This window comes from Panicum hallii, chromosome 8 (assembly GCF_002211085.1).
Source record: "Panicum hallii strain FIL2 chromosome 8, PHallii_v3.1, whole genome shotgun sequence".
NCBI classification, from domain to species: Eukaryota; Viridiplantae; Streptophyta; class Magnoliopsida; order Poales; family Poaceae; genus Panicum; species Panicum hallii.
The window spans coordinates 32,960,486-32,987,086 of NC_038049.1; positions in this window are offsets into that span (position 1 = coordinate 32,960,486).

The window sequence follows — 26,601 nt, forward strand, 5'->3', positions numbered from 1 at the left end:
CCATCACAAAATTGTGGTACAATTGATTCTCAAAGGACGCTAGGCCAGCCGCAATAAGCAAAATGGAGCAAAATATAGATAACTCAAAACCATTTTGTGTATATTTGTATATTTGCTAATACATGTACACGTATATTTGTATAAGTGGTTTTGTGTATATTTGCTAATACAGCAAGAAACTTTTGATCCTCTAACAAATATGAAATTAAGTTGCTGCTCATTTTTTTTCCCCTGGTTGCAGCATCATCTAAAGCTATTTATATCTGCAGGGCACTGAGTCCAACAGGAGGAGGAGGCAGCAGATCCTTTCTTCCATCTCGCAACCAGAGCCTAGGCAAACTGGAGTTGATCAGGATGTTGAGGGGGAGCGGGTTGAGCCTGAGCAGGCTGCAGTTGGTCAGGATGTTGAGGGGGAGCGGGTTGAGCCTGAGGGGGAGCAGGATGCAGGGGAGCAAGTGCATGGTCCAGCGGCAAATGCGGTGGACCAAGGGCATGCTGAAGATGCAGACGCAGGGACACAACAGCCACAGGGGGAAGGAGAAAATTTCAGGTTTATTTACAGTTCCCTTCTAAACAAAGTATATGCACTTGAGATTTAGTTGCATTTATATGTTTTATTGTCAATTAACAGTTAGTTAGCTTTTTCAGGTTTCGTGGATCTCTTATGTTGCCACCAGCTAAACCTTTGGCGCAGCGATAGGTTATTCGGCCTAGCGGTAAAACAGGGTGGCTGGAGATTGGTTGGAATGGCCAAGGGCATCGGACAAAGGTGAACAGTGTGCTTGGGAGAGCCTGTCGCTACTTCTACCCTGGATTGGTTCAAATTAATGGTGAGCTTGTCCCTGCAACCAAATGGGATCATTGGAAATTGAAGAATTATCGAGCTGATAAATCCCACAGTGACGTGGTGTGGGATACATTTTGGGTGAGCTTGCTACGACTTTTTTGCTGCATGAATAAATGATTTTTTTGTTGCAGAACATAACGACTACTCATGTTTTACATGTGCAGGAGCAATACAAGTTGGAGGAGGGAAAGAGCTACGAAGACCCGCATCTCATTTATGTCTTCAATTCATCGGCCAACAAAGTTGTGAAGGATACCATATCTGATGCACGTGTCAAAGCTGTTACTATATATTACAAGAAGGTGGAGAAGACTCATATGACTAACGAAGATGCGGCGAGGATTCACCTAACAGCTGAGCAGTATCTCCAGAGTGAAGTGGATTGGCTCACGCAGCGTGAAGATGTTTGGCCAAGACTATGCGAGTTTTGGGCTTCAGACAGGTTCAAAGCAATTTCGGATAGAAATCGGGCCAATCGAAAGAGCAAGCCGGGCCTCCACCGGTATGGAGCAGATGGACACATCGGGAAAACCCAACGAATGGTATGAATTTAAATTATAATTTTTTAAGTATATGCTACTTAAACATGAACTATTTTCTCTTGTATTGTAGGAGGGAGTTAGTGGGGTTACCCCTTCTATGATTGAGGTTTTCATGGAGGGTCACAAAGGCTCCGATCCGGATCACCCGGAAATTCTATGTGATGACAATGTGACGGAGAAGTTGGTAAGCAAGAATAAGCATAATACCACATCATTTAATATCTTTAACTCGAATTCAACATGTTGCAGACTCGTTATGCTAACGAGATGCAGAAGAGGCACGGGCCTGAGGTGGACTGGAAGAAGGCGCCGGTCGATGTGGACGCAGTGTACGTTGCTGGAGGAGGTACACCACATGGGAGGTAGGTTGACATATTGTACTACAAAGATAAATGCTTTTGGAAAGTAACTATTTTTACTTTTTGTAGGCTAGCGATCGGTGACGGGGTTTTGGACCCCAGGAGTCTCAGTACTAGTAGGCGATCCTTTGCCTCAGTTGGGACCGAGCAAACTCGGCGATCCACTCGAGAGGATGAGTTAGCCGAGCAGCTTAGTTCTATGAGGCAAGAAATGACTCAGCTGAAAACGCAACAAATGACACAACAAATGTGGATGCAACAAGTATGTATTTGATAATTGATCATTTTCCATCAATTTCTTATTTATCACTAACAAAAGAAATCATTAATCTTTTTTGCAGATGTTCAGTGCAGCTATGCAATTTCAGGGCGGTAGACCTCCCTTTGAGTCGCCGCCCTTTGTCCCACGCCGGACACAGTCTGGACCTCCAGGAGATGTTGCACAGGTATATATATGACTACTTTTATGAAGATAAAGATGAAAGTCGTAACTTCAATTCTGTGTTGCTATAGGGCGGCACAGGTGCGGGAGTGCAACAGCCACCATCGCAGGTCATGCCGTGGAGTTTTCCTCAGGGTTCTCAGCCACCTGATCCTCTTCAGCAAGGAATGATGGGGTTCTTTCCATTCGGGTTCCCGCCGTGGGGTTTCGGACCACAAGGGATGCCATATGGTCGCCCTCCATTTGCAGGATCATCACACCCTTCTCCAATGGAGGTATGCTACTTTAAATTTAGTGCACAAAACGATTGATCCGCCAATAATAATATGTGTGTCAATGTGTATTGCTACCGAGGTGAAATAATTTTTTTTACTACGGCAGGGAATTATCACAGTTTGTAGCTCCAAATCTTGTTTGAACACACATTATTTCCAAATTCTTGGAGTAGCTGGGAGGCCACTTTTGCACCCGGAGGGCCTGGCCCTGGCCGTGGCGTAGGCATCCAAACGCGCGTGCCTTGCATCGCTGGAGCCTGGATGGAGGGCGTGCGGGCAACAAATCAGCTCCTTACTGTTTTATTGTTTGACACTGCTGTTTTATTGTTTCACAGTGAATCAAATGGATTGACATTACTAGATAGTGAATCATTTAATTTTTCTTTGATCTGAAGTGAAAATAACTAGTGAATGCTCTCTCCATTTGCCAAACTAACGTTTTAATTCTTCTATAGGGTTCAACTTCGCATCATGAGGCGCCTCATACTCCAAACAATGCGACTCAAGAAGTCACCAACCAGAATGTCAATCCGGGCGGCAGCTGACGTTGTATGTTATTAGTATTGAACTTGGGTTGGACATGTTATGTCAAGATACCGGTATTATTAGTAGTATTGAACTTGTTTGTTATCTTGTTATTGAACTTTGAATAAACATGTTATCTTGTGATGGAATTTATTTGAGATTTGTGATGTTATGTGAAACATGTTATCTGGTCGTATTTCTGGTAGTGTTGAACCTGTTTTGAAGGCTCCAAAGTGGGAGGAACAGAAAACAGAACAATAGCCAAAAAAAAAACGAAAGGTCGTCGGTGACCGACGAATTTAGGTGACAACGTGTCCTAAATTCGTCGGTCACCGACGTATATAAATGACACGTGGCACCGAGTTGGCCGTCGAGGGAACGAGCCAGGTGGGTAGAAAATACGTCGGTCACCGACAAATTTAGTCCACGCTGGCCATAAATTCGTCGGTGACCGACGAACTCAGTGTACACGTGGCGTTTTGTAGCCGGACATGGAAAGTTGCCACGTGGACGAAATATTCGTCGGCCGCCGACGATAAACCGACGAATTTAATAGAAATTCGTCGGGGCCGACGAATATAAGGTTTTAAATTCGTCGACACTTAGGCGACGGCCTATATTCGTCGGTAACCGACGAATTTAGAGTAAATTCGTCGGTTACCGTTATAAATTCGTCGGTTCTTGGCCGACGAATTTTACCCGTTTTCTTGTAGTGAACGATCGCGTGAGCATGAAAACCACCTAAAATGGAGCTAAGACGCGAAATCTAGAGCTAAAACAGGGTCCAGGAACCTTTCTGTAAGAAAATAGGCCTAAGCATAATTAAAGTGTAGATCTGGGGTCTAACCCGCAAAAACACGGGGGATGGATGGCGGGTTCTAATTCAAAAGGATCCAGGGGTCTAAACACTAAAAACTGGGCTGATCCACAAATATTTTTGAACGGCGCCGGACTGCGGGTTGATTCCAGGAGAGTCCAGGGACTCTTTAGCAAAAGGACCAGGCCGAACCGGTATGTTCTAATCAGGACCGTTGGATCAGGATCTGGCAGCTCTGACTTGCGCTCAGCACGATCTAATCTCGGCTGCTCATTACAGATCGAACGCTCGGGGTTTTGGACTGCAAAGGGGGGGCGGCGCTACTGTTCCGGCGACGAATCCCGCGGCGGCGCTTCACCGGAGTTGGCCGATCTTGGCCGTCCGGGCTCCATTTTGGACGAGATCTGGCCCTGGAGGTAGAGCGTGACACGGTGAACACACCTAGGTACCGCAGACTGTCAATTAGGGTTCGGGTTGGGGCTCCACACGGTGGGGGTGGCGCTGACTCACAGCAGCAAGGGGGACGTGCTCGCGCAGAGGGAGAGGGGGAAAGAAAAAGGGCACGGCGTGTTCCTTACCACCCCTGGAAGCTGCGACGACGGCTAGCGGTCGAGGATTGGTGGCGCCGGGATTGAATTGCGGCGGCGCTGGGACTCCGGTCGATGGCGGCGTCACCCTCGGGTCGAACGGCGGCACGGCGGCGCAAGGCTCGGAGGAGGCCGGGGGTGCGGAGGCGGCTTAGGGGGAAGCGCGAGGGACGGCTGCGGCTAAGAAAGGGGGTGGGGCGGCCTCGGCGTGCGGGTCGCCCGTGCAACGGATGCCGCGCCTCCCGCGGGTTGTTAAGGCTCGCCCTCATCCGAGCGCGGGCGTGCTTCTAGAAGGTCCTAGGTGCGGGACGGGACCAACGTGCGGCTCGGGGGAGAGGGCCCAGGGGTGCGGCGGAGCGGGGCCACGGCCAGCGACGGGCGGCCGGGCCGGCGGGGGAAGAAACAGGGGAGGGGGAAGGAGAAGAGAGGGAAGGAGCTGACGTGCGGGCCTTGGCTGGTAGAGGGAGAAAGAGAGAGAGGAGAGAGCGCTCGGGCTGGGGAAGAGCTGGGCCTCGTGCGCGTGCCGGGCCGCGGAAGGAAAAGGAGGGAGAGGGAAAAGAAAAGAAACCGGGCCGCGCGGGGAGGAAAAGGGAAGTGGGGAAATGGGCTGCTGTGGAGAGGGCCGGCCCAAGAGGGAGAGAGGAGCAGGCCGGGCTGGGCTGACTTCTTTTCCCTAATCTCCTTCTCTTATCTTTTTCAAACTAACTCAATTCTATTTGAATTCAAATGAGATTTGAATTCAAACCTAACCATTCAAACAAACAAAAGAGATGCACCAGCATGAATGCACAACCATGTTGTTCCTAAGATAAACTTTTAATTACTTGTGGTATAAAATTAATTTAAAAGCAAGATAATTTAAGGAAAACGTTAGAAATTTTATTTAAGCCAAAATAAATTCATTAAAATTTAGGAAAATTACATTAGGGTGTTACAAACCTACCCCCCTTACAGGAATCTCGTCCCGAGATTCGGGTAGGCTAGCTAGCAAAGAGACCGGGGTATGTCTTCCTCAGCTCATCTTCTCGCTCCTAGGTAGCCTCATCCTCCGTGTGATGACTCCACTGAACACGGCACATCTTTATATTCTTATTTCTGGTAACTCTCTCAGATGTCTCCAAAATCTTCACCGGATGTTCGGTGTACGTCAGATCCTCCTGCACATCCAACCCTTCTAGCGGTGCTTGTTCTTCTGGCACCCTCAAGCACTTCTTCAGCTGAGACACGTGGAACACATCATGCACTCCTGAGAGACTGGGAGGTAACTCCAAACGATATGCCACCTCTCCTTTCTGTTCCAAAACCCTGAACGGACCGATGTATCGAGGGGCTAGCTTCCCTCTCACATAAAACCTGCGGATTCCTCTCATCGGCGAGACCTTCAGGTACACATGATCACCCACTGCAAAGGTCAGATCTCAACGACGAACATCCGCATAACTCTTCTGACGAGTCTGGGCAACCCTCAGGTTCTCTCGCACCTGCTGTACCAGCTGTTCTGCTTTTTCAACGATATCCGGACCAAACACCTACCTCGCCAATCTGATCCCAATACAGCGGAGTCCTGCACTTCCAACCATACAGGGCCTCGAAAGGAGATTTCTTTAGACTGGCCTGATAGTTGTTGTTGTATGAAAACTTTGCATACGGCAGGCATTTATCCCAGCTGGTACCATACTGAATAGCGCAGGCTCGAAGCATATCCTCCAACACTTGGTTGGTTCTCTGTGTCTACCCATCTGTCTGAGGATGATAAGCGGTACTGAAACGCAGCTTCGTATCCAACGAATCATGCAACTGCTCCCAGAACCGTGAAGTGAACTGAGATCCTCGGTCAGATATGATCTTCTTCGGAACACCATGCAGACAAACGATCCTGGAGATGTACAACTCTGCGAGTCTAGCGCCGGAGTAAGTAGTGTTCACCGGGATGAAGTTGGCAACCTTCGTCAACCGATCCACTACTACCCATATGGAGTTGTACCCTTTCTGAGTACGAGGCAATCCAACGATGAAGTCCATAGTGATCTCCTCCCATTTCCACTCTGGAATCTTCAATGGCTGCAATAGACCTGCTGGTCTCTGATGCTCTGCCTTGACACGCTGACAAGTGTCACAGATCACCACGTACTCCGCAACAAAACGCTTCATTCCATACCACCAGAATCGTTCCTTGAGGTCATAATACATCTCGTGCTGCCTGGATGAATGGAATATGCTGTATCATGAGCCTCACTCAAGATCAGCTTCCTGAGATCCTCTACATCCGGCACACATATCCGGCCCTTGTACCACAAGGTACCTTGATGATCCTCTCTAAAATGAGGTGCCTTGCCAATCTTGAGCAGTTCACGGATCTCCTGTAGCTTCTTATCTTCTTTCTGATGCTGCCTGATCTCTGCCTCTAGAGTGGGTTCTGCCTCGAATGATGTACCCGAGGTGTGATGCAAGAAACCCAGACTTAACTGCTCAAATTCCTTGCATAACTCCTGAGGCATCTGGAAAGCCACGGCCATGTTAACATAGCTCTTCCTGATCAGAGCATCTGCTACAACGTTGGCCTTGCCCGGATGATAGTGAATCTCGAGGTCATAATTCTTGACTAACTCTAGCCATCTTCTCTGCTGCATGTTCAGCTCATTCTGAGTGAAAATGTACTTGAGGCTCTTGTGATCGGTGTAAATATCACACCTCTACCCAAACAAGTAATGCCTCCATATCTTCAGAGCATGCACAACTGCGGCTAACTCCAGATCATGAATAGGATAATTTAGCTCGTGCCGGCGCAACTGCCGTGAAGCATAAGCTATCACTCTGCCTTCTTGCATCAGGATGCAACCAAGACCATCTCTCGAAGCATCACAATACACTGTGAACCTCTTGCTCTGGTCTGGCAGAGTAAGGACTGGCGCCGTAGTTAACCTCTTCTTCAGCTCCTCGAAGGCCTTCTGACGCTCATCAGTCCAGGAGAAATCCACACCCTTCTCTAGCAAGGAAGTCAAAGGCTTCGCAATCTTGGAGAAATTCTCAATGAACCTCCGATAATATCCTGCTAAGCCCAGAAAAGGGCAGACTTCCTTCACTGTCTGCGGTACCACCCAGTCAAGCACATCCTTCACCTTTCCGGGGTCCACAGCAATACCTCCCCTGGAGATGACATGACCAAGGAACGGAACCTCATCAATCCAGAATTCACACTTGCTGAGCTTAGCATACAGCTTGTGCTCTCTGAGCCTCTGCAACACATGACTCAGATGCTTCTCATGCTCTGCTTCTGACTTGGAATATATCAGGATATCATCAATGAATATCACCACAAAGGTGTCCAGATAATCCATGAAAACCTTGTTCATCAGATGCATGAAGAAAGCCGGAGCATTGGTCAAGCCGAAGGACATGACCGTATACTCGTATAGCCTATACTTGCAGGTGAATGCCGTCTTCGGGATATCCTCGGGATGAATCTTCAGCTGATGATAACCCGAACGCAGATCAATCTTCAAGAATACACAAGCACCCTGAAGCTGATCAAAGAGATCCTCAATACGAGGCAATGGATGCTTGTTCTTGATGGTGACTGCATTCAGATCCCGATAATCGACGTACATTCTCTTCGCGCCATCCTTCTTCTCTACAAGCAATACAGGAAAAGCCCAAGGAGAGAAACTGCGACGGATATAACCCTTGGCTAGCAACTCGTCAATAGTCTTCTTAACTTCCTCATTGTAACACCCCGAAAATTCGCCAAAATAAATCACACGCTAGAGTGTTTCAAAAACCTGTTCGTCGTCAAAGCACGTTCAAACCCTAGCCCTAACTGTCGGTGTTTTTACCGTCGTCCTACCTAGGGATACCCTAAGGTAGGTGATTATTTGGTGAGGGATCGTCTGATCTGGAACTTGAAGGTGAACGCAAGGACACAAGACACGAATTTAGATAGGTTCGGGCCGCTAGATTAGCGTAATACCCTACGTCCTGTTTGGGGGTGTTGAATATTGCGCCCTGCGCTTGGGTGTTGAGCTACCTGTAGGCGGCTCTCTGTTCGATCTCTCCCTCTTGGTGGCTCTAATTGCTCTTCTAGTTGCTCTGCCTATCTAGGTACCCCTGCCCTCCTTTATATATCCCGGGGGCGGGATTCCTAGTAGGATTACAAGGTAGGAGTCCCAATTGGATTATAGCATATGAGTCCTAATAGGATTATAGTGGAATCCTAGTAGGAATCAGACTTCTTTTAGCTCTCGGGTAGCTTTCTTGCGGTACCCAGGGGATCTATCCCTGACAAGCCCCCGAGCTCTTCATAGCTGAGTACTACAGGCTCTTCGAGTACTTCTGAAGCAGTCTTCGACTTCTTTCGAAGCTCCATCTTGAAATTCCTCTTCGAGTACTCTTTTAGCTGCATCGAAGCTATGAGGTGCTCATGCCTCGAATTCCTTCTTTTGTATGGGGTGCGATGAATAATCGCACTCCATATGGAGTAGCCCCCGAGCCTTAGGTTGAATCGAAGAATCAGGCTGAGTGTCAAATTAGTCTTGAGTCTTCTTTGCTTACTCTTTGAGTACTTTCGAAAAAATAAGTAGTCGATGCCACGTATCCCACAGCCCCCGAGCCTTGAATCCAAATCTAAACTTTGGAAAAAGGATCCAAGAATCATGGCTTTGGTGCTACTCTTCGCCTTCTGCACAGTGAAACTCTTCGCCTCCCGCTGGTTTATTTAACCGCGTGGTGACTTAAGGTTTCTTCTGCACTCTCAGTCTTCATATGAGTCGTCTTCGAGTAGTTTTGCGGCATCCAGCCCCCGAGCTTACGAGTCAGGAGAGCCGAAGGAGCCATGTCGAGTAGTGTGCATCGTTCAGCCCCCGAGCCTGGGAACTGGCGGAACCGTGATGGCACGCCTTGCTGCCTGAAGGGTTGTTGCCAAAGCTTGATCTGAAAAAAAACAATGCACATATTATGTAGCATAATGCAAAGATACCGAGTAGTACTCAGTAATAATGTGAAAAAGACACCAAAATTTATTCGGTGTGAAATTTGCTGTGTCGAGCTCTTTTTTTCTTAGGCCATTTAAATCTCCCGAGTAGTCCACCCTTTTCGTTCACTCGGTCCCAGTTTAGACTTCGCCCATAGCATGTACGAGTCGCTTAGGTCTTACGGCCTTCGCTCATATCATGTACGAGTCGCTTAGGTCTCCTGCCTTCGCTCATACAGGACGGGTCGCTTAGGTCATGACTAGGGACTCGAGGTTTCACGGATTAAGGCATTTGCTACTCGAGTAGATTAGCGACCATTAAGAGGAGACAACGAGCGGAAAGTAGTCGCCATGCGACAAATAGGATGCGCTGCGCGCAAAAGCAATCGACAAAGTGTAGCTCTGGAGGGTTTCATTGCCCATCGAGAATAGTACACAGACAGGTAGCCGATCATGGTGTAGCCCCCGAGGGTTTCATACCGTCGAGAGGCATACCCCAAAAGGTAGCCGATCTTATGAAGAACAAGTCGGAAAAGGTATAAGTTACTTAGCTTGATTCGTGGACGAATGTCGACGAAGCCGTGGAGCTCGTGGATGGAGCTGCGACGGTTTGTTGATGAAGCTCGACTAGTCAGAGTCGATTCTGACTAGTTTTCAAGTCGAAACAAGTAGTTGATATAGTCGTTGCTGTGAGGCTCGCCCTCGACTAGTTTCTAGTCGAGATGAGTAGCCGAAGTAGTCGGCAACGGAGTCGAAGTAGTCAAACTCGTTGCTGCTGCGCGCGGACATTGCGGCACAAGCCGAAGTTGAACCGGGTCATCGAGGTCGGCGGCCGCAGTGCATCAACGTTGCAGCGCAAGGTGAAGTCGAGCAGAGTAGTCGAGGTCGATGTAGCTGTTCGCTGAAAGATCCGATCTCGAACTCGATGAATCGATCCGCCGATGCATATGTACGAAGTAGCAATCCGCCACCTTGAGTGGATTGATGTTGATGAAGAAGTCCTTCAAATTCGCCCAATGATCGCGATGATTTGCCCCACGGTGGGCGCCAACTGTCGGTGTTTTTACCGTCGTCCTACCTAGGGATACCCTAAGGTAGGTGATTATTTGGTGAGGGATCGTCTGATCTGGAACTTGAAGGTGAACGCAAGGACACAAGACACGAATTTAGACAGGTTCGGGCCGCTAGATTAGCGTAATACCCTACGTCCTGTTTGGGGGTGTTGAATATTGCGCCCTGCGCTTGGGTGTTGAGCTACCTGTAGGCGGCTCTCTGTTCGATCTCTCCCTCTTGGTGGCTCTAATTGCTCTTCTAGTTGCTCTGCCTATCTAGGTACCCCTGCCCTCCTTTATATATCCCAGGGGGCGGGATTCCTAGTAGGATTACAAGGTAGGAGTCCCAATTGGATTACAGCATATGAGTCCTAATAGGATTACAGCGGAATCCTAGTAGGAATCAGACTTCTTTTAGCTCTCGGGTAGCTTTCTTACGGTACCCAGGGGATCTATCCCTGACACTAACCCTCTTCGTTTTCCCCGCCATCCTGACAACCGACACCGAACTTGACCGCTGTCCCATCTTCTTTTCCTCGCACCAAGTGCGACGCTTGCCCGTTGCCCTCGCGTGGCCGACCGGCCGTAGTGACCGCCGCGAATAGCGCCGGCACGAGTTCTCTCTCTTTTTTTCCTCTCCTTCTCTTTTCTCTCTCCATTTCTTTTTCTCTATTTTCCCTCCCCTCTCTTTTCCTTCTCCTCCTCTTTTCCTATTTTCCTCCTATTTTCTTTTTCATTTTCTTTTCCTTTTCCCTTCCTTTTCTTTTTCTCCCCTTTTCCCTTTTCCTTTCTTTTCTTTTCTTCTCCCTCCTTCTCCCTTCTCTCTCTCCTTTCTTTCCCCACCCTTGCCACACGCCCGAGCGACGCTCAGCCGCCCTGGCCGCGCGTGCCCACGCCGCGCGCGAGCCCCTGCCCCGGCCTCCCTCCGCGATGCGCACGCGCTACGCGTGGCCGTGCGCCACGCCGTGCCGCCCGTCGCTCGCACCCCCACCCCTGGCCCGCGCCTCGCCGCACCATGCGCGCACGCGCGCGCCCTCCCCTGCGCTCGTCGCCTGCCGCACCACCCGCCGCGCGCGCTGTTGCTTCCCCTGCCGTGCTCCACGTGCACGCTTGCCACTGTGCCTGCACAGCCCCCCTCCCCCACGTGCGACGCCTCGGCGCCCTCGCGACCACGCTGCACCACGACGGCCGTGAACGGCCAACGCCATTAATGGCCGCCCGTGGAGCCGCCGGCCGACCCCCCCGCCTCACCGCCTCGGCCGCCTATAAATAGGGCCGAGGGGCACCCCGGCACCCCCACAACCGCCGTGGCACACCCAGCCTCCGCCCCCTTGCCCTAGCGCCGCCCCGCCGTGCCCCAAGGCCGCCGCCGCCGCTCCCGTCGCCCCACCTCCACACGCCACCCCGGCCCAAGGTAAGGCCGGGAACCGACCCCGCTTACCTCCCTCTCCCTTATTCCCTTGCCCCGGGCCGCCCTTGGGCCCTGGTCGGCCGGATTGGCTGCCGCCGCCGCCCCCTTCCCCTCCCTCTGCTTCGGTCACGGGGAGAGGAAGAAGAACAGGGCAGTTATGCCCGACACCCCCCTGCCTTGTTCCCATTTCCAAATAAGGACCCTCCTCTATTTACCTCCTTTTGCAAAAGGAACCCTGCCCTTTCTATTATTTCAAACCGAACCCCTCCATTACATAAACCTAAATATACCCCGACACCCTTTAGCATACCCTGAATGTTTCTAGGGTTCGCAAATAGGTCCTTATCCCTTCCAGATAGTTACGAATAAGCCCCTGGACCCCTGTTTAACCCCCGAACCCTATCTTAACTCGTCATTTTATGCGCCAAACGACCTCCGATTAACCCAAAACTTTACCACACCCTTCTTAGCATAGTTTTGACTATGCCATCAGGAAACCACCCAAAAATATCATCCCTATCTCCATAACTAATCTGTTTCCGACTCGAACTCAACGATAAAAGCTTTTAGTTCGTTCGATTGATTGGGTGCCTGTTTGTTTGCGTCGTAGGACACGGAGTGAATGAGGAAGGTCCCGACTGTGATCAAGGGAACGAGGACCAGTTTTGCGACCCCGAACCCGAGGGACAGTGCTTCAATCAGGACCTCCCGCAAGGATTTGAAAATGGCAAGTTCAATCCCGCCCTTTGATGCATGTTTCTGCCCTAGTTTTTATGAACACAACCCATTGGCCTATTTTATAAAAACGCATGGTTTTGCTTGAGAAAACATGGTAGGATAGCCACCCTTGTTTTGTGATAACCACCCCTTGTTTTGTGATGACTATTCCTTGACCACCTGTTTTATAAATAAAAATGTGTGTGTGTGTGTGGGAAGAGTTGAAATGTGGTTTTGAAAGATGAGTTAGACAGGATGGATGGCATTTCTATGTGAATTGCCGTTGGTGTGCTCGTACCTGTGTGGTTGAGCAAGGAAGGGAGATATCCATCTTGTCACCCCTAAGGACCGAGTTGATGTGTCATCTCACCTAGCTTCCTGTCGTGCAAACCACTTGACCGTTGTATGGGCAACGGCTTAGCATAAATCCCACTAGTTAGTCTGGTAGCCATCAGGAGAGCTGAGAGCAACGGGCGATCAAGGAGAAGGGATAAGCTCTGTGTGACTTATGCCCCGGTTAAACCTCGGAGATAGGTCGAATGACGCCTTGATGGATCCCGTGGCGGCTAGTCAGGTCTAGCTAAGGTGGGTAATGGCTTTGTTGGGATCTGCACTGACACTAAGGTGATCGTGCTGTAGTGCCCCACCTGTGGGTAAAGTTGCACACCTCTGCAGAGTTAAAATCTATTCGAATAGCCATGCCCACGGTATTGGGAAAGTTATGGTGTGGTCACATAACTAGTGTTTCTCTCTGGGAATGGTTGGACTGGTGTGGGTTGTTTGGAAAGTGTCCGGCAGTTGTGCCGTGTGCTACGGCGGATGGGGAGTCCGATAGCATCTTAAAACTTGGATCCTGTGTGGATCAACATCACGTGCTCCTTGGTACTAGAAAACTTGTTTTGAAAATGTTTTTGAACGAACCTTTGCATACAACTGAGTTTTCCGCAAATGAACCATAACTTTATCCTTGGATTGTCCTGTGCATTGATTTCTATTATACCCCCTCCGTGGGTGTGATTGGACTTGCTGAGTATGTTTGTACTCACCCCATTCTTACTTTTTACAGCAGAAGATCCAGACTACCTCCCCGAAGACGTCGAGTAGGGTTTCGTCCTGCACCCAGACCCAGTCTTGCCTGTGGTTAGGGCCACCGCTGGACTTCCGCATGGAACAAGACTCTGATGACCCTGTATTTGTAGCTAGTGTAGTAGGGTGGGTTTTAGTTGTAATCCTCGCGATAGTGGCGCTTCACTGCCCATTACCGCGTAGAGTTGTACGGTGATGTACCATCTGATGTAATAAAAGTGTTATCAGCCTCCTGGGACTGATAAAGCATCACTTTTAAGTCTTCCCTGATGAGGGGGGACGCTTCAGGTGGTATCAGAGCCGTAGGTTGGCCGTAGGACGTGACCCTAGAAACGAGACCCTTTTTCAGGCCCTAGGACTTGTTCTGACTTAGCTCTTTTCCTGCACAAACACTCACCACTGGTTCTTGCCCTGTTCCAGATGGCTGACAATGGATGGGTTGACGGAATCTGCCACACAGAGCCCGGCCTTCCTAAGTTATTAATACTCAGCCTGGAACGCATCAGAGTTATGGAACCACCAGAGTATGCCTACCAAGAATACACCTCCAAGGGCACCCTTCGGTGCGACATGATGGTCTTTGTGGGAAAAAGCACCCGCTACCCTGATGTGGACCCCTGGTTCATCTCCACCTCTGGCTTTTGCTTCCCTAACACCTACCGAAAGGCCGCCCGTAAAGCCCTGCGATGACTGCGTGTGATCTACAAGCACCACCTTCAGCGGACTCCTATGGGATTTTTCCCACCTACTGAAGGAAGAGGACGCACTTGGATTGCCCGGATGAGAGGACTCAGAAGAGAAGAAGAAGACCTAGAAGATACGGTCTCCCACCTATCCATCTACCTTACCGGCTTGGATGAACTCTACCGCGAACAGGCGGCACAACTGAAGCAGCTAATTCATAGGGCAGAAAAGGCAACCCAGGAACTGGAAGAACAACAGATAAGAGCTGCACACGCCGAGTATTCCTTAGCCGCCCTCCAAGCCCAGATGCAGGAATACGAAAACCGCAGAGGAATAGGTGGATGGATAGAGGAAGAAGAGGAACCCGAGGAAACCCATTGGGATAAAGGTACTCAGACCGAAGATGAGGTGATGGATCGGTGCCTCCCAATAAAGAAGCGCCCTATCAGAATCGGGGAAGAATCCCCATGATAGGAGTATCACTCCAAGCTAGAACCCTACCCTAATAACCACGTATCCATGGAAACGGTACCCCCCATGTTGCAATAATAAATGTTACCTACTCCCTTTTGTACCTGTGCAAGATTGTTTACCCTATCCTTGTTTCAGATGGCTGAGGAAGGATGGACCCAGGGCAATTGCCAAGCTGCACCTGGCTTTCCCAGCCTTTTGATCAACGCCCTAGAAAGCCTTGGCGTTACAGAACGCCCAAGGTACTACAGCAGAGAGTACGAACACCATGGTACCCTCCGCTGCAGGGTGATCCTGGTCATCGCCAGGAGCAACCGCTACCCCGACATCCAGCCATGGCGAGTGACTGCCATAGGGTTTAGGCACCAGGACACCTACCCCTTGACCGTCAGAAAAGCACTCCGTTATTTATGCCGGATTTTTGAAAGACACCTCGCCCCCACACCAGTGAGGTTCTTCCCGCCGGCCATCAGAACCCCAGTTTGGGAAGCACGCATGAGAAGTCTGGAACAACGTCGCCATGAAGAAGGCCCTTTGTATCAAGTGGCTACTTATCTAGCCGCCTTGGACCAACTCTTTGATTAGCAAGCCAACCTTCTGAGAGAGCAGACCCATCGAGCCGAGCAAGCAGAGCTCGCAGTAAGACTGCAGCAGATCCGAGCAGCCCAAGCCGAGGCAAGAGCCGCAGCCGCAGTTAGCAGCGAAGCAGTCGCCCAAGAGAGCCTCAGGCAGGCCCGAGACCGGCGTATGCAAGAATGGACCCGAAGTGGAACACCAGTCCCGACAATTGGAGAAGACCATGTTTTACTCGGGACACCCGTCATAGGATGGGGACCACTCCTTGGAAATTCACAAGCCCCATCCGAGAACCCTGAAAGTTCTGCTACCGCCGTTGAAAGAGATGGTGCTGCACAACCCTTGGCAAATGGAAATCCAGAGAACAGCGAGCAAGGATTACTCACACTCCCTGCCCCAGAAGAAGGCACGCTCCGCGAGTAAAATAACCGACGCCACCCTAGTGATGTACCCCCCAGCCTCTTTTGCTTAAGTCGTGCCCTTAGGCATGACCCCGGACGAGTAGTACGAGATCTAGATTTACCCCCAAGCTGTACCCCCCCCTTGCAGTAATGAAGTTGTTTGTGCTTGTTGTTTGTGATGTTGTGTGCTGGTTTGTTGTGTGCTGTTTGTTTGTGTGACTACCGGCAGGGGGTAGATTCTGCCTTATATACGAATTAAACAACTTAAATATTACATAATCGTAACCCCAATCTACCCAATCAACAGATGGCTCCCCGAGGCGTCACGAGGGCCTCCCGTAGCCAGAACCCCGCAGCCGCTGGTGCCGGAGCACAGCCGGTTGGACAAGATCTTCCTCAGGGAGAACAGGAAGTAAGCCAGAACCGAGGAGAAAATCAAGGAGGAGAGCAACTACCACCACCCCCACCCCTCAGAGACCTGGCACAGATAATCCACAACCAGACCCTTATACTGGAAACACTGGCCAATGCCCTCGTTAACCGGCAACCACGAGGGCAGAACATGAATGACAAGCTGACAGCTTTTCTGAGGACCAAGCCGCCCACCTTTGCCGGATCCTGCAACCCTTTGGATGCAGACGACTGGTTACGAGTAATTCAGAGGAAACTCGAACCATTTGAATGCCAGGACCGAGACAAAGTCCTTCTGGCAGCTCACCAACTCACCGGAACCGCATTAGCCTGGTGGGAAAATTATTGTGCCGCAGCCGAGGATGCCTCTACCATCACTTGGGAGGAATTCGTGAGGGAGTTCCGCCGTTATCACATCCCTTCAGCCACCATGAAGTGCAAGGCGGATGAGTTCTGCGCACTGCAGCAAGGAAGCATGACGGTGGAAGAGTACACCCACCGGTTCATGGAGTTGGCCCGATATGCACCGGAGGAAGTGAACGACGATGACAAGAAACAAGACATGTTCAAGAAGGGACTAAACCCAGAACTCCGGACCTTGCTTACCCCTCAGATCTACCCTGACTTCAATACCCTGATGAACAAGGCTATCCTTACGGAAATGGCCAAAACCGAAGAAAGGAAGGATAACAAATGCAAATTCCTGGAAAGTAAGGCCCGCCAACAGGACCGTTTCCAAAAGCCGAGGAACTTCAGCTACACTGCACCAAGATCTCAGGCCCCAATGCAGTATAGGACTCAGTCTCAAGTGACAGGACCACAGGCCCCTAACACATAGCCTAGGAGCCAGAGTACCATGAGGGCCCCGCAGAGCAATGCAAGCCTGGTCGCCTCCGACAATAACAATGTTAAGGCCTGTTTTAACTGCCGTGAGACAGGGCATTTCATTGCCAATTGCCCTTATGCCAAGAATAAGCCGGCTACATCAGCCTTCTCCAACACGGTGAATGGACCCAGACCAGCCCTGACCGGTGCCAACTGAGTACCCATTCGCAACAACGACAACAGTCAGCAGATGAAGCAGCCCCAACAATCATTTGGACGAGCCCGCGTCAATCACATCGACGCGCAGGAGGCTCAAGGAGCTCAGGGCGTAGTGCTCGGTGAGTACCTAGCCAACTCAGCTCTGGCAACAGTACTATTTGATTCTGGAGCATCGCACTCGTTCATATCCTCAAGTTTTGTGGAAAAACACAAAATACCTACAGTACTACTAAAAACACCCCAATTAACCCGGACGCCTGGAGGCGACATCAAATGTCAACTAGGTTGTCCACGGGTAAGGATCAATTTAAGTGGGGTGGAATTTCTAGCAGACTTGGTAGTACTTAGGTCTAGGGGAATAGACGTGATCCTTGGAATGGACTGGCTAAGCCGACACAATGGTCTCATAGGCTGTACTGACAAAGTGGTACACCTAACCCCGAAGGAGTACAAGTAATCTGCCATACCCGGGAAAGTGAGTTTAACCCAATGGTGTTTAGCATGGAAGCCAAGCCCTTAGAAGGAGTCCTGGTAGTAAACGAATACCCAGATGTTTTCCCCGAAGAACTTCCCGGTATGCCACCGGACAGCGATATAGAGTTCGTCATTGACCTTATCCCTGGAACCTCCCCTATAGCCAAGAAACCCTATAGGATGGCGACCTCTGAGTTGACGGAATTAAAGAAGCAACTAGAAGAACTGCAATGAATTGGCTTCATCAGACCAAGCTCGTCGCCCTGGGGAACCCCAATTCTATTTGTCAAGAAGAAAGATGGGAGTATGAGGTTGTGTGTAGATTACCGGGCACTGAACGAGGTTACCATTAAGAATAAGTACCCCCTCCCCAGGATTGATGACCTTTTTGATCAGCTAAAAGGAGCCAAGTACTTTTCCAAGATCGATCTAAGGTCAGGATATTTTCAGCTCAAGATTAGAGAAAGTGACACCCCCTAAGACAGCTTTTGTCACCCGTTACGGGCAGTTTGAGTTCACCGTAATGTCCTTCGGACTAACCAATGCCCCTACCTATTTTATGAACCTCATGAATAAGGTATTTATGGACGAGCTGGATAAGTTTGTTGTAGTCTTTATCGACGACATACTTATCTACTCCAAGAGTATTCAGGAACATGAGCAACATCTGCGGGTAGTATTGGAAAAGCTGAGAATACATAGGCTATATGCCAAGTTTAGCAAGTGTGAATTCTGGCTAGAGAGAGTAGCTTTCCTTGGTCACATTCTGACCGCAGAAGGCGTAGCAGTGGACCCAGAGAAGGTCGAAGCAGTTTCCAACTGGCAGCGACCGACTAATGTTAGTGAAATCAGGAGTTTTCTTGGATTAGCTGGGTACTATCGGAGATTTATTGAGGGATTCTCCAAGATAGCCCGACCCATGACGTAACTTCTTAAGAAGGAGAAGAAGTTCACCTGGACAAAATCTTGTGAAACAAGTTTTCAAGAATTGAAGCAAAGGTTGACAACCGCCCCAGTGCTGACCCTGCCGGACATGCATCGGGATTTTGTCATTTATTGTGACGCATCCCGACAAGGATTAGGGTGTGTGCTGATGCAAGACGGGAAAGTCGTTGCATATGCTTCCCGCCAACTCAGGACTCATGAGCAGAACTATCCGACCCATGATTTGGAATTTGCAGCCGTAGTGCATGCCCTTAAGATTTGGAGACATTACTTGATTGGAAATAAGTGTGAGATTTACACCGACCATAAGAGTCTGAAGTATATCTTCACCCAGCCGGATTTGAACTTAAGGCAAAGAAGATGGTTGGAGTTGGTTAAGGACTACAATTTGGAAATCCATTATCACCCCAGAAAAGCGAACGTGGTAGCCGATGCCTTAAGCCGGAAATCCTATGGACCCAAAGATGACCATCTGCGCGAGGAAATGGCACGATTAAATGTGCACATTGTTCCTCGAGGTTCCAGCCATGTGCTGAACATCCAATCAACACTAGAGGATAGAATTAGAGAGGCTCAAGGCTCGGATCAGGAGTTAATAAAGATTTGCAAACAAACTGGAGAAAACAAAGCACTGGATTTCAGAGTGGACGATAAGGGAACGTTATGGTACGAGAATAGGATTTGTGTACCCCGGAATGGAGACTTCCGGCGGATAATCATGGACGAAGCCCATAACTTGGCCTACTCCATCCACCCAGGATCCACCAAAATGTATATGGACATAAGGCAAAAATATTGGTGGAATGGAATGAAGGCGGATATTGCACGATTTGTGGCTCATTGTGATACTTGTCAAAGGATCAAGGCCGAACAACAAAAGCCAGCAGGATTATTGCAACCCCTACCCATTTCGGTTTGGAAATAGGATGAGATAGGAATGGACTTTGTATTAGGCCTACCTAGAACACAGAAGGGACACGATTCCATATGGGTAATAGTGGACCGACTCACTAAATCGACTCATTTCATACCCGTACGAACTAATTACAGTGGAGAAAAGCTGGCAATGCTTTATATGGAAAACATAGTAAAGTTACATGGGGTGCGTAGCAGAATTGTCTCAGATAGAGGAACCCAATTCACCTCTAGGTTTTGGAAAAGCTTGCATCAAGCCATGGGCACCAAGTTAGATTTCAGCTCCGCATATCACCCACAGACGGATGGTCAAACCGAAAGGGTAAATCAGATTATGGAAGATATGCTGAGAGCATGCGTCCTGACCTATGGAAAGGATTGGGAGCAGAGTCTGCCTTATGCAGAATTCTCGTACAACAATAGTTACCAAGCCAGCTTGGGCATGTCGCCATTCGAAGCTCTCTATGGAAGGAAGTGCAAAACTCCCCTAATGTGGTCAGAAGTTGGAGAACGTGCCCTAGTAGGACCCGCACTTATAAAAGAAGTAGAAGAAAAAGTAGCGGAGATCCGCGAGAAATTGAAAGTGGCTCAATCCCGACAAAAGAACTATGTAGACAAGAAAAGGCGAGAAATAAGTTTCAACCCAGGAGATTTTGTTTATCTCAAGGTCTCACCTATTCGAGGGACCCGAAGGTTTCAAGTACAAGGAAAACTAGCCCCTCGGTACATTGGACCGTACCAAGTTCTGAAGAAAGTCGGAGCCGTAGCATATCGATTGGAGCTACCAAGAGAAGTGGCAGATATACACCCAGTGTTTCATGTCTCGCTACTCAGAAAGTGTTTGAGAGTACCCGAGATAGAACACGTGCCAGTAGAGGCAATAGACTTGCAACCGGATCTGCGATACCAGGAGATACCGGTCAAGATTTTGGACACTGTCTCTAGGAGGACAAGGAATTCCGAAGTACGGATCTGTAGAGTTCAGTGGAGCAGACATGGAATAGAAGAAGCGACATGGGAGCGTGAAGATGCCCTAAAGAAGGAGTTTCCCCATCTGTTTAGGAACCAGTCGAATCTCGAGGATGAGATTCATTTTAAGTGGGGTAGGTTTGTAACACCCCGAAAATTTGCCAAAATAAATCACGCGCTAGAGTGTTTCAAAAACCTGTTCGTCGTCAAAGCTCGTTCAAACCCTAGCCCTAACCCTCTCCGTTTTCCCCGCCATCCTGACAACCGACACCGAACTTTACCGCTGTCCCATCTTCTTTTCCTCGCACCAAGTGCGTCGCCTGCCCGTTGCCCTCGCGTGGCCGACCGGCCGTAGTGCCCGCCGCGAATAGCGCCGGCACGAGTTCTCTCTCTTTTTTTCCTCTCCTTCTCTTTTCTCTCTCCATTTCTTTTTCTCTATTTTCCCTCCCCTCTCTTTTCCTTCTCCTCCTCTTTTCCTATTTTCCTCCTATTTTCTTTTTCCTTTTCTTTTCCTTTTCCCTCCCTTTTATTTTTCTCCCCTTTTCCCTTTTCATTTCTTTTCTTTTCTTCTCCCTCCTTTCCCTTCTCTCTCTCCTTCCTTTCCCCCCTTGCCGCGTGCCTGAGCGCCGCTCAGCCGCCCTGGCCGCGCGCCGGCCCTGCACACGCCGCGCGCGAGCCCCTGCCCCGGCTTCCCTCCGCGACGAGCACGCGCTACACGTGGCCGTGCGCCATGCCGTGCCGCCCGCTGCTCGCACCCCCACCCCTGGCCCGCGCCTCGCCGCACCGTGCGCGCCCGCGCGCGCCCTCCCCTGCGCGAGGCCGCGCCGCCCGTCGCCTGCCGCACCACCCGCCGTGCGCGCTGCTGCTTCACCTGCCGTGCTCCGCGTGCACGCTCGCCACTGTGCCTGCACAGCCCCCCTCCCCCACGTGCGACACCTCGGCGCCCTCGCGACCACGCCGCACCATGACGGCCGCGAACGGCCAGACGCCATTAATGGCCGCCCGCGGAGCCGCCGGCCGACCCCCCGCCTCACCACCTCGGCCGCCTATAAATAGGGCCGAGGGGCACCCTGGCACCCCCACAACCGCCGTGGCACACCCAGCCTCCGCCCCCCCTTGCCCTAGCGCCTCCCCGTCATGCCCCAAGGCCGCCGCCGCCGCTCCCGTCGCCCCACCTCCACACGCCACCCCGGCCCAAGGTAAGGCCGGGAACCGACCCCCCTTACCTCCCTCTCCCTCATTCCCCTGCCCCGGGCCACCCTTGGGCCCTGGCCGGCCGGATTGGCCGCCGCCGCCGCCCCCCTTCCCCTCCCTCTACTTCGGTCACGGGGAGAGGAAGAAGAACAGGGCAGTTATGCCCAACAACCCCCTGCCTTGTTCCCATTTCCAAATAAGGACCCTCCTCTATTTACCTCCTTTTGCAAAAGGAACCCTGCCCTTTCTATTATTTCAAACCGAACCCCTCCATTACATAAACCTAAATATACCCCGACACCCTTTAGCATACCCTGAATGTTTCTAGGGTTCGCAAATAGGTCCTTATCCCTTCCAGATAGTTACGAATAAGCCCCTGGACCCCTGTTTAACCCCCGAACCCTATCTTAACTCGTCATTTTATGCGCCAAACGACCTCCGATTAACCCGAAACTTTACCACACCCTTCTTAGCATAGTTTTGACTATGCCATCAGGGAACCACCCAAAAATATCGTCCCTATCTCCATAACTAATCTGTTTCCGACTCGAACTCGACGATAAAAGCTTTTAGTTCGTTCGATTGATTGGGTGCCTGTTAGTTTGCGTCGTAGGACACGGAGTGAACGAGGAAGGTCCCGACTGTGATCAAGCGAACGAGGACCAGTTTTGCGACCCCGAACCCGAGGGACAGTGCTTCTATCAGGACCTCCCGCAAGGATTTGAAAATGGCAAGTTCAATCCCGCCCTTTGATGCATGTTTCTGCCCTAGTTTTTATGAACACAACCCGTTGGCCTATTTTATAAAAACGCATGGTTTTGCTTGAGAAAACATGGTAGGATAGCTACCCTTGTTTTGTGATAACCACCCCTTGTTTTGTGATGACTATTCCTTGACCACCTGTTTTATAAATAAAAATGTGTGTTTGTGTGGGAAGAGTTGAAATGTGGTTTTCAAAGATGAGTTAGACGGGATGGATGGCATTTCTATGTAAATTGCCGTTGGTGTGCTCGTACCTGTGTGGTTGAGCAAGGAAGGGAGATATCCATCTTGTCACCCCTAAGGACTGAGTTGATGTGTCATCTCACCTAGCTTCCTGTCGTGCAAACCACTTGACCGTTGTATGGGCAATGGCTTAGCATAAATCCCACTAGTTAGTCTGGTAGCCATCAGGAGAGCTGAGAGCAACGGGCGATCAAGGAGAAGGGATAAGCTCTGTGTGACTTATGCCCCGGTTAAACCTCGGAGATAGGTCGAATGACCCCTTGATGGATCCTGTGGTGGCTAGTCAGGTCTAGCTAAGGTGGGTAATGGTTTTGTTGGGATCTGCACCGACGCTAAGGTGATTGTGCTGTGGTGCCCCACCTGTGGGTAAAGTTGCACACCTCTGCAGAGTTAAAATCTATTCGAATAGCCGTGCCCACGGTATTGGGCAAGTTATGGTGTGGTCACATAACTAGTGTTTCTCTCTGGGAATGGTTGGACTGGTGTGGGTTGTTTGGAAAGTGTCCGGCAGTTGTGCCGTGTGCTACGCGGACGGGGAGTCCGGTAGCAGCTTAAAACTTGGATCCTGTGTGGATCAACATCACGTGCTCTTTGGTACTAGAAAAGTTGTTTTGAAAATGTTTTGAACGAACCTTTGCATACAACCGAATTTTCCGCAAATGAACCATAACTTTATCCTTGGATTGTCCTGTGCATTGATTTCTGTTATACCCCCTCCGTGGGTGTGATTGGACTTGCTGAGTTCATTTGTACTCACCCCATTCTTACTTTTTACAGCAGAAGATCCAGACTACCTCCCTAAAGACGTCGAGTAGGGTTTCATCCTGCACCTAGTCTTGCCTGTGGTTAGGGCCACCGCTGGAGTTCCGCATGGCACAAGACTCTGATGACCCTTTATTCGTAGCTAGTGTAGTAGTGTGGGTTTTAGTTGTAATCCTCGCGATAGTGACGCTTCACTGCCCATTACCGCGTAGAGTTGTACGGTGATGTACCATCTGATGTAATAAAAGTGTTATCAGCCTCCTGGGACTGATAAAGCATCACTTTTAAGTCTTCCCTGATGAGGGGGGATGCTTCACTCATGCTCAACGGGTGCCATACGATAGGGCCGGTTAGCAATAGGAGTTGTGCCAGGCAAGAGATCAATAGAAAACTCAATGTCGTGATCAAATGGCATACCTGGCAACTAATCCAGAAAGACATCCGGGAATTCAGACACCACGCCTGTGAACTCCATCTGACAAAGAATTCCAGAAGGCTCCGAAGCACTGACTGTGACCTCCTGTCCATCCGGTGCCGACAAGTGGACAATCCTCTGAGCACAATCAATTTTGACACCCCATCTAACAAGGGTCTCCATTCCCAAGATCACATCGATACCCTTGGTGTCTAGCACCATGAGATTAGCACTGAACTCTACCCCCCTTATGACAACACTGACTCTGGGATAGAAGATATGAGACCTCAACTGCCCTCCCGGTGAAGATACTAACATGCCCCTCTTTAATGTGCTAGTATGGATGCCATGATGCTCAACAAAAGACCGAGTAATGAAGGAATGCGTAGCACCAGTATCGAAAAGCACCATAGTAGGGTGAGTATTGACCATGAACGTACCAATAACCACGATGGGAGCCTCGGCCGCTGACTCGGCCGTCACGTGGTTGATCCCGCCCTGGGATGGTGCCTTGGGCTGAGCTGGGCGCCCCTGCTATCCCGACTGCGCCTTCCGAGGACAGACGTTGGCGTAGTGTCCTAGCTCGCCACAGTGAAAGCACACCCGTGGGAGTGCTGGAGCCTGCTGCCCGGCAGGAGGAGTAGGCACTCCCTGCCACGGAGCTGGTGGAGCCGGTGGAGCAGAGTGTGCCGGAGGTGCTGGAAGCCTCTGGCCCTGTCCCGCCTGCTGCTGCTGCTGAGGACGAGGCGGGTACTACTGCTGTCGCTGCTGGTACTGCTGGATCTGCCTCTGGTGCTGTTGCTGCGGGTACTGGTACCGAGGATGGGTGTTGCTGCCAGACGCAGCAGGAGCCATCTTCCTCTTCTTGTCCTCAATCTCCCGGCGCTTGCGCTCGATGTTGAGGGCAGCGTCAACCAGCTGGTTGAAGTTGTCGAAGCGGTGGTTCATGAGCGCGTACTCCAGGTAGTCATCGAGTCCCTCCCTGAAGCGCTCCTGCTTATCGCCATCATTGGCGACCTCAGCGGGGGCGTAGCGAGCGAGCTGGAGGAAACGATCACGGTACTCGGTCACCGTCATAGCTCCCTGAAATGATAATCACCGAAAAAAAGAGGATGGAAATTTACTCAGCATTTCTTATAGCAAGGGTGGGTTTGAGCTCAAAAAGAAATTGCGGAAAGATTTTACTCTAATTTAGCTGCTTAAGCACAAGGAACTCCTTGTGCTTCATCTTCATCACTCCAGCAGGGATGTGGTGGTTCCTGAAACGCTCCCGGAACTGGACCCAAGTGAGGGCGTCGCGGTCCCGAGCTGGGTAGGACTCCCACCAATCGAGAGCTGAGCCTCGCAGCTGCCCTGCTGCGTACAGGACTCGCTCCCTGTCGTCGCACTGAGCGACATCCAACTGGCGCTCCACTGAACGAAGCCAGTCGTCAGCCTGGAGTGGATCAGCCGCATGGGAGAACGTCGACGGGTGACCCCTCAGAAAGTCCGCGCTCCTGTCGCAGGGCTGCTGCGGTGGAGGAGGTGGTGGCTGAGTGTGGATCTGCTGCAGCATCTGAACAGTGTTGTTCAGAGTGGCCATCATCTGCATTTGGAGCTGGAAGAACTGCTCCGGAGTCAGAGGTGGAGGCATCGGCAGTGGCTGGTCGGTACTCTGGTTGTTCTGCCCTTGCTGGCCAGAAGCAGTGCCGGTGCTCCTGGTGTTCACCATCTGTTTGCAGCAGAACGAAATTTATAAGAGACAAATACTGTATGATTCTGGAAGGAAAACTCTGGCAGGATAAAGTAGAGAGAAAGAGTGTACGGTTTTAACCCCAACGATCTAAATCAATTTTGATTACTTAATTTAGGTTTGTATTAAAGTCGATTTGCATGAGCAAGTTTAACTTCTAAACTATGCAATCAACCAAAAATCCAAATCAAACATTTGGCACAATCACAAACATTCAATATTCAAACGTTAGCCGAGTTTATCACTCCACTCGACTAAAACAAACATACGCTCTAGCGTGTTCTTTGCAAAGGCATCCTAGGCTTATGAGGACAGTCAGAAAATTGTAGGCCAACGTCTACGGAAACTATCAGACTAATTCTCGAAAAATGCAGAGAGGATTAGCAAAATTGAGGTTTAGAGCTCAAGGAATAGAAGCAGAAATGAATGTTTAAGTTTTGCGGGAGCAAGGCAAGCGAAAGGGAATTGCTAAACTCGACCATTTCTATCTAGGCTTCGTCCTACAGTTGACACGGCTCTGATACCAATTCTGTCACACCCGATTTATAAGAACATAAACCGAGCAATCATATATGCGCCAGGATCAAGTCTCGCATATATACAATAGAATCATCAAGATATCACAACACGTATCTCGAAATAAAAGCGTATAAATTATAAATGAATATCTTTATTACAACTGAATCAAATCAGTTCAAGGAATGCGGAAGCGTAAAATAAATACATGAAGAATAGGGTGCCACAGGGACGTCGGCTGGGAGACAACGCCTAGAAATCGTCGAGTCCGCTGATGTAGTCCTCCACGTCACCTGGTACTGAGCAGCAATCGAAGATATCCCAGAGAGAACAGAAGAGTAGAGAAGGCAAGTGTGAGTACACAACTTGTACTCAACAAGTATAACACGAATTATGAGGCTCTAAGGTTAGCTGACTCAACTGCATTAGCTTTTAATCTTGGTAAATTTTATTAAAGCTAA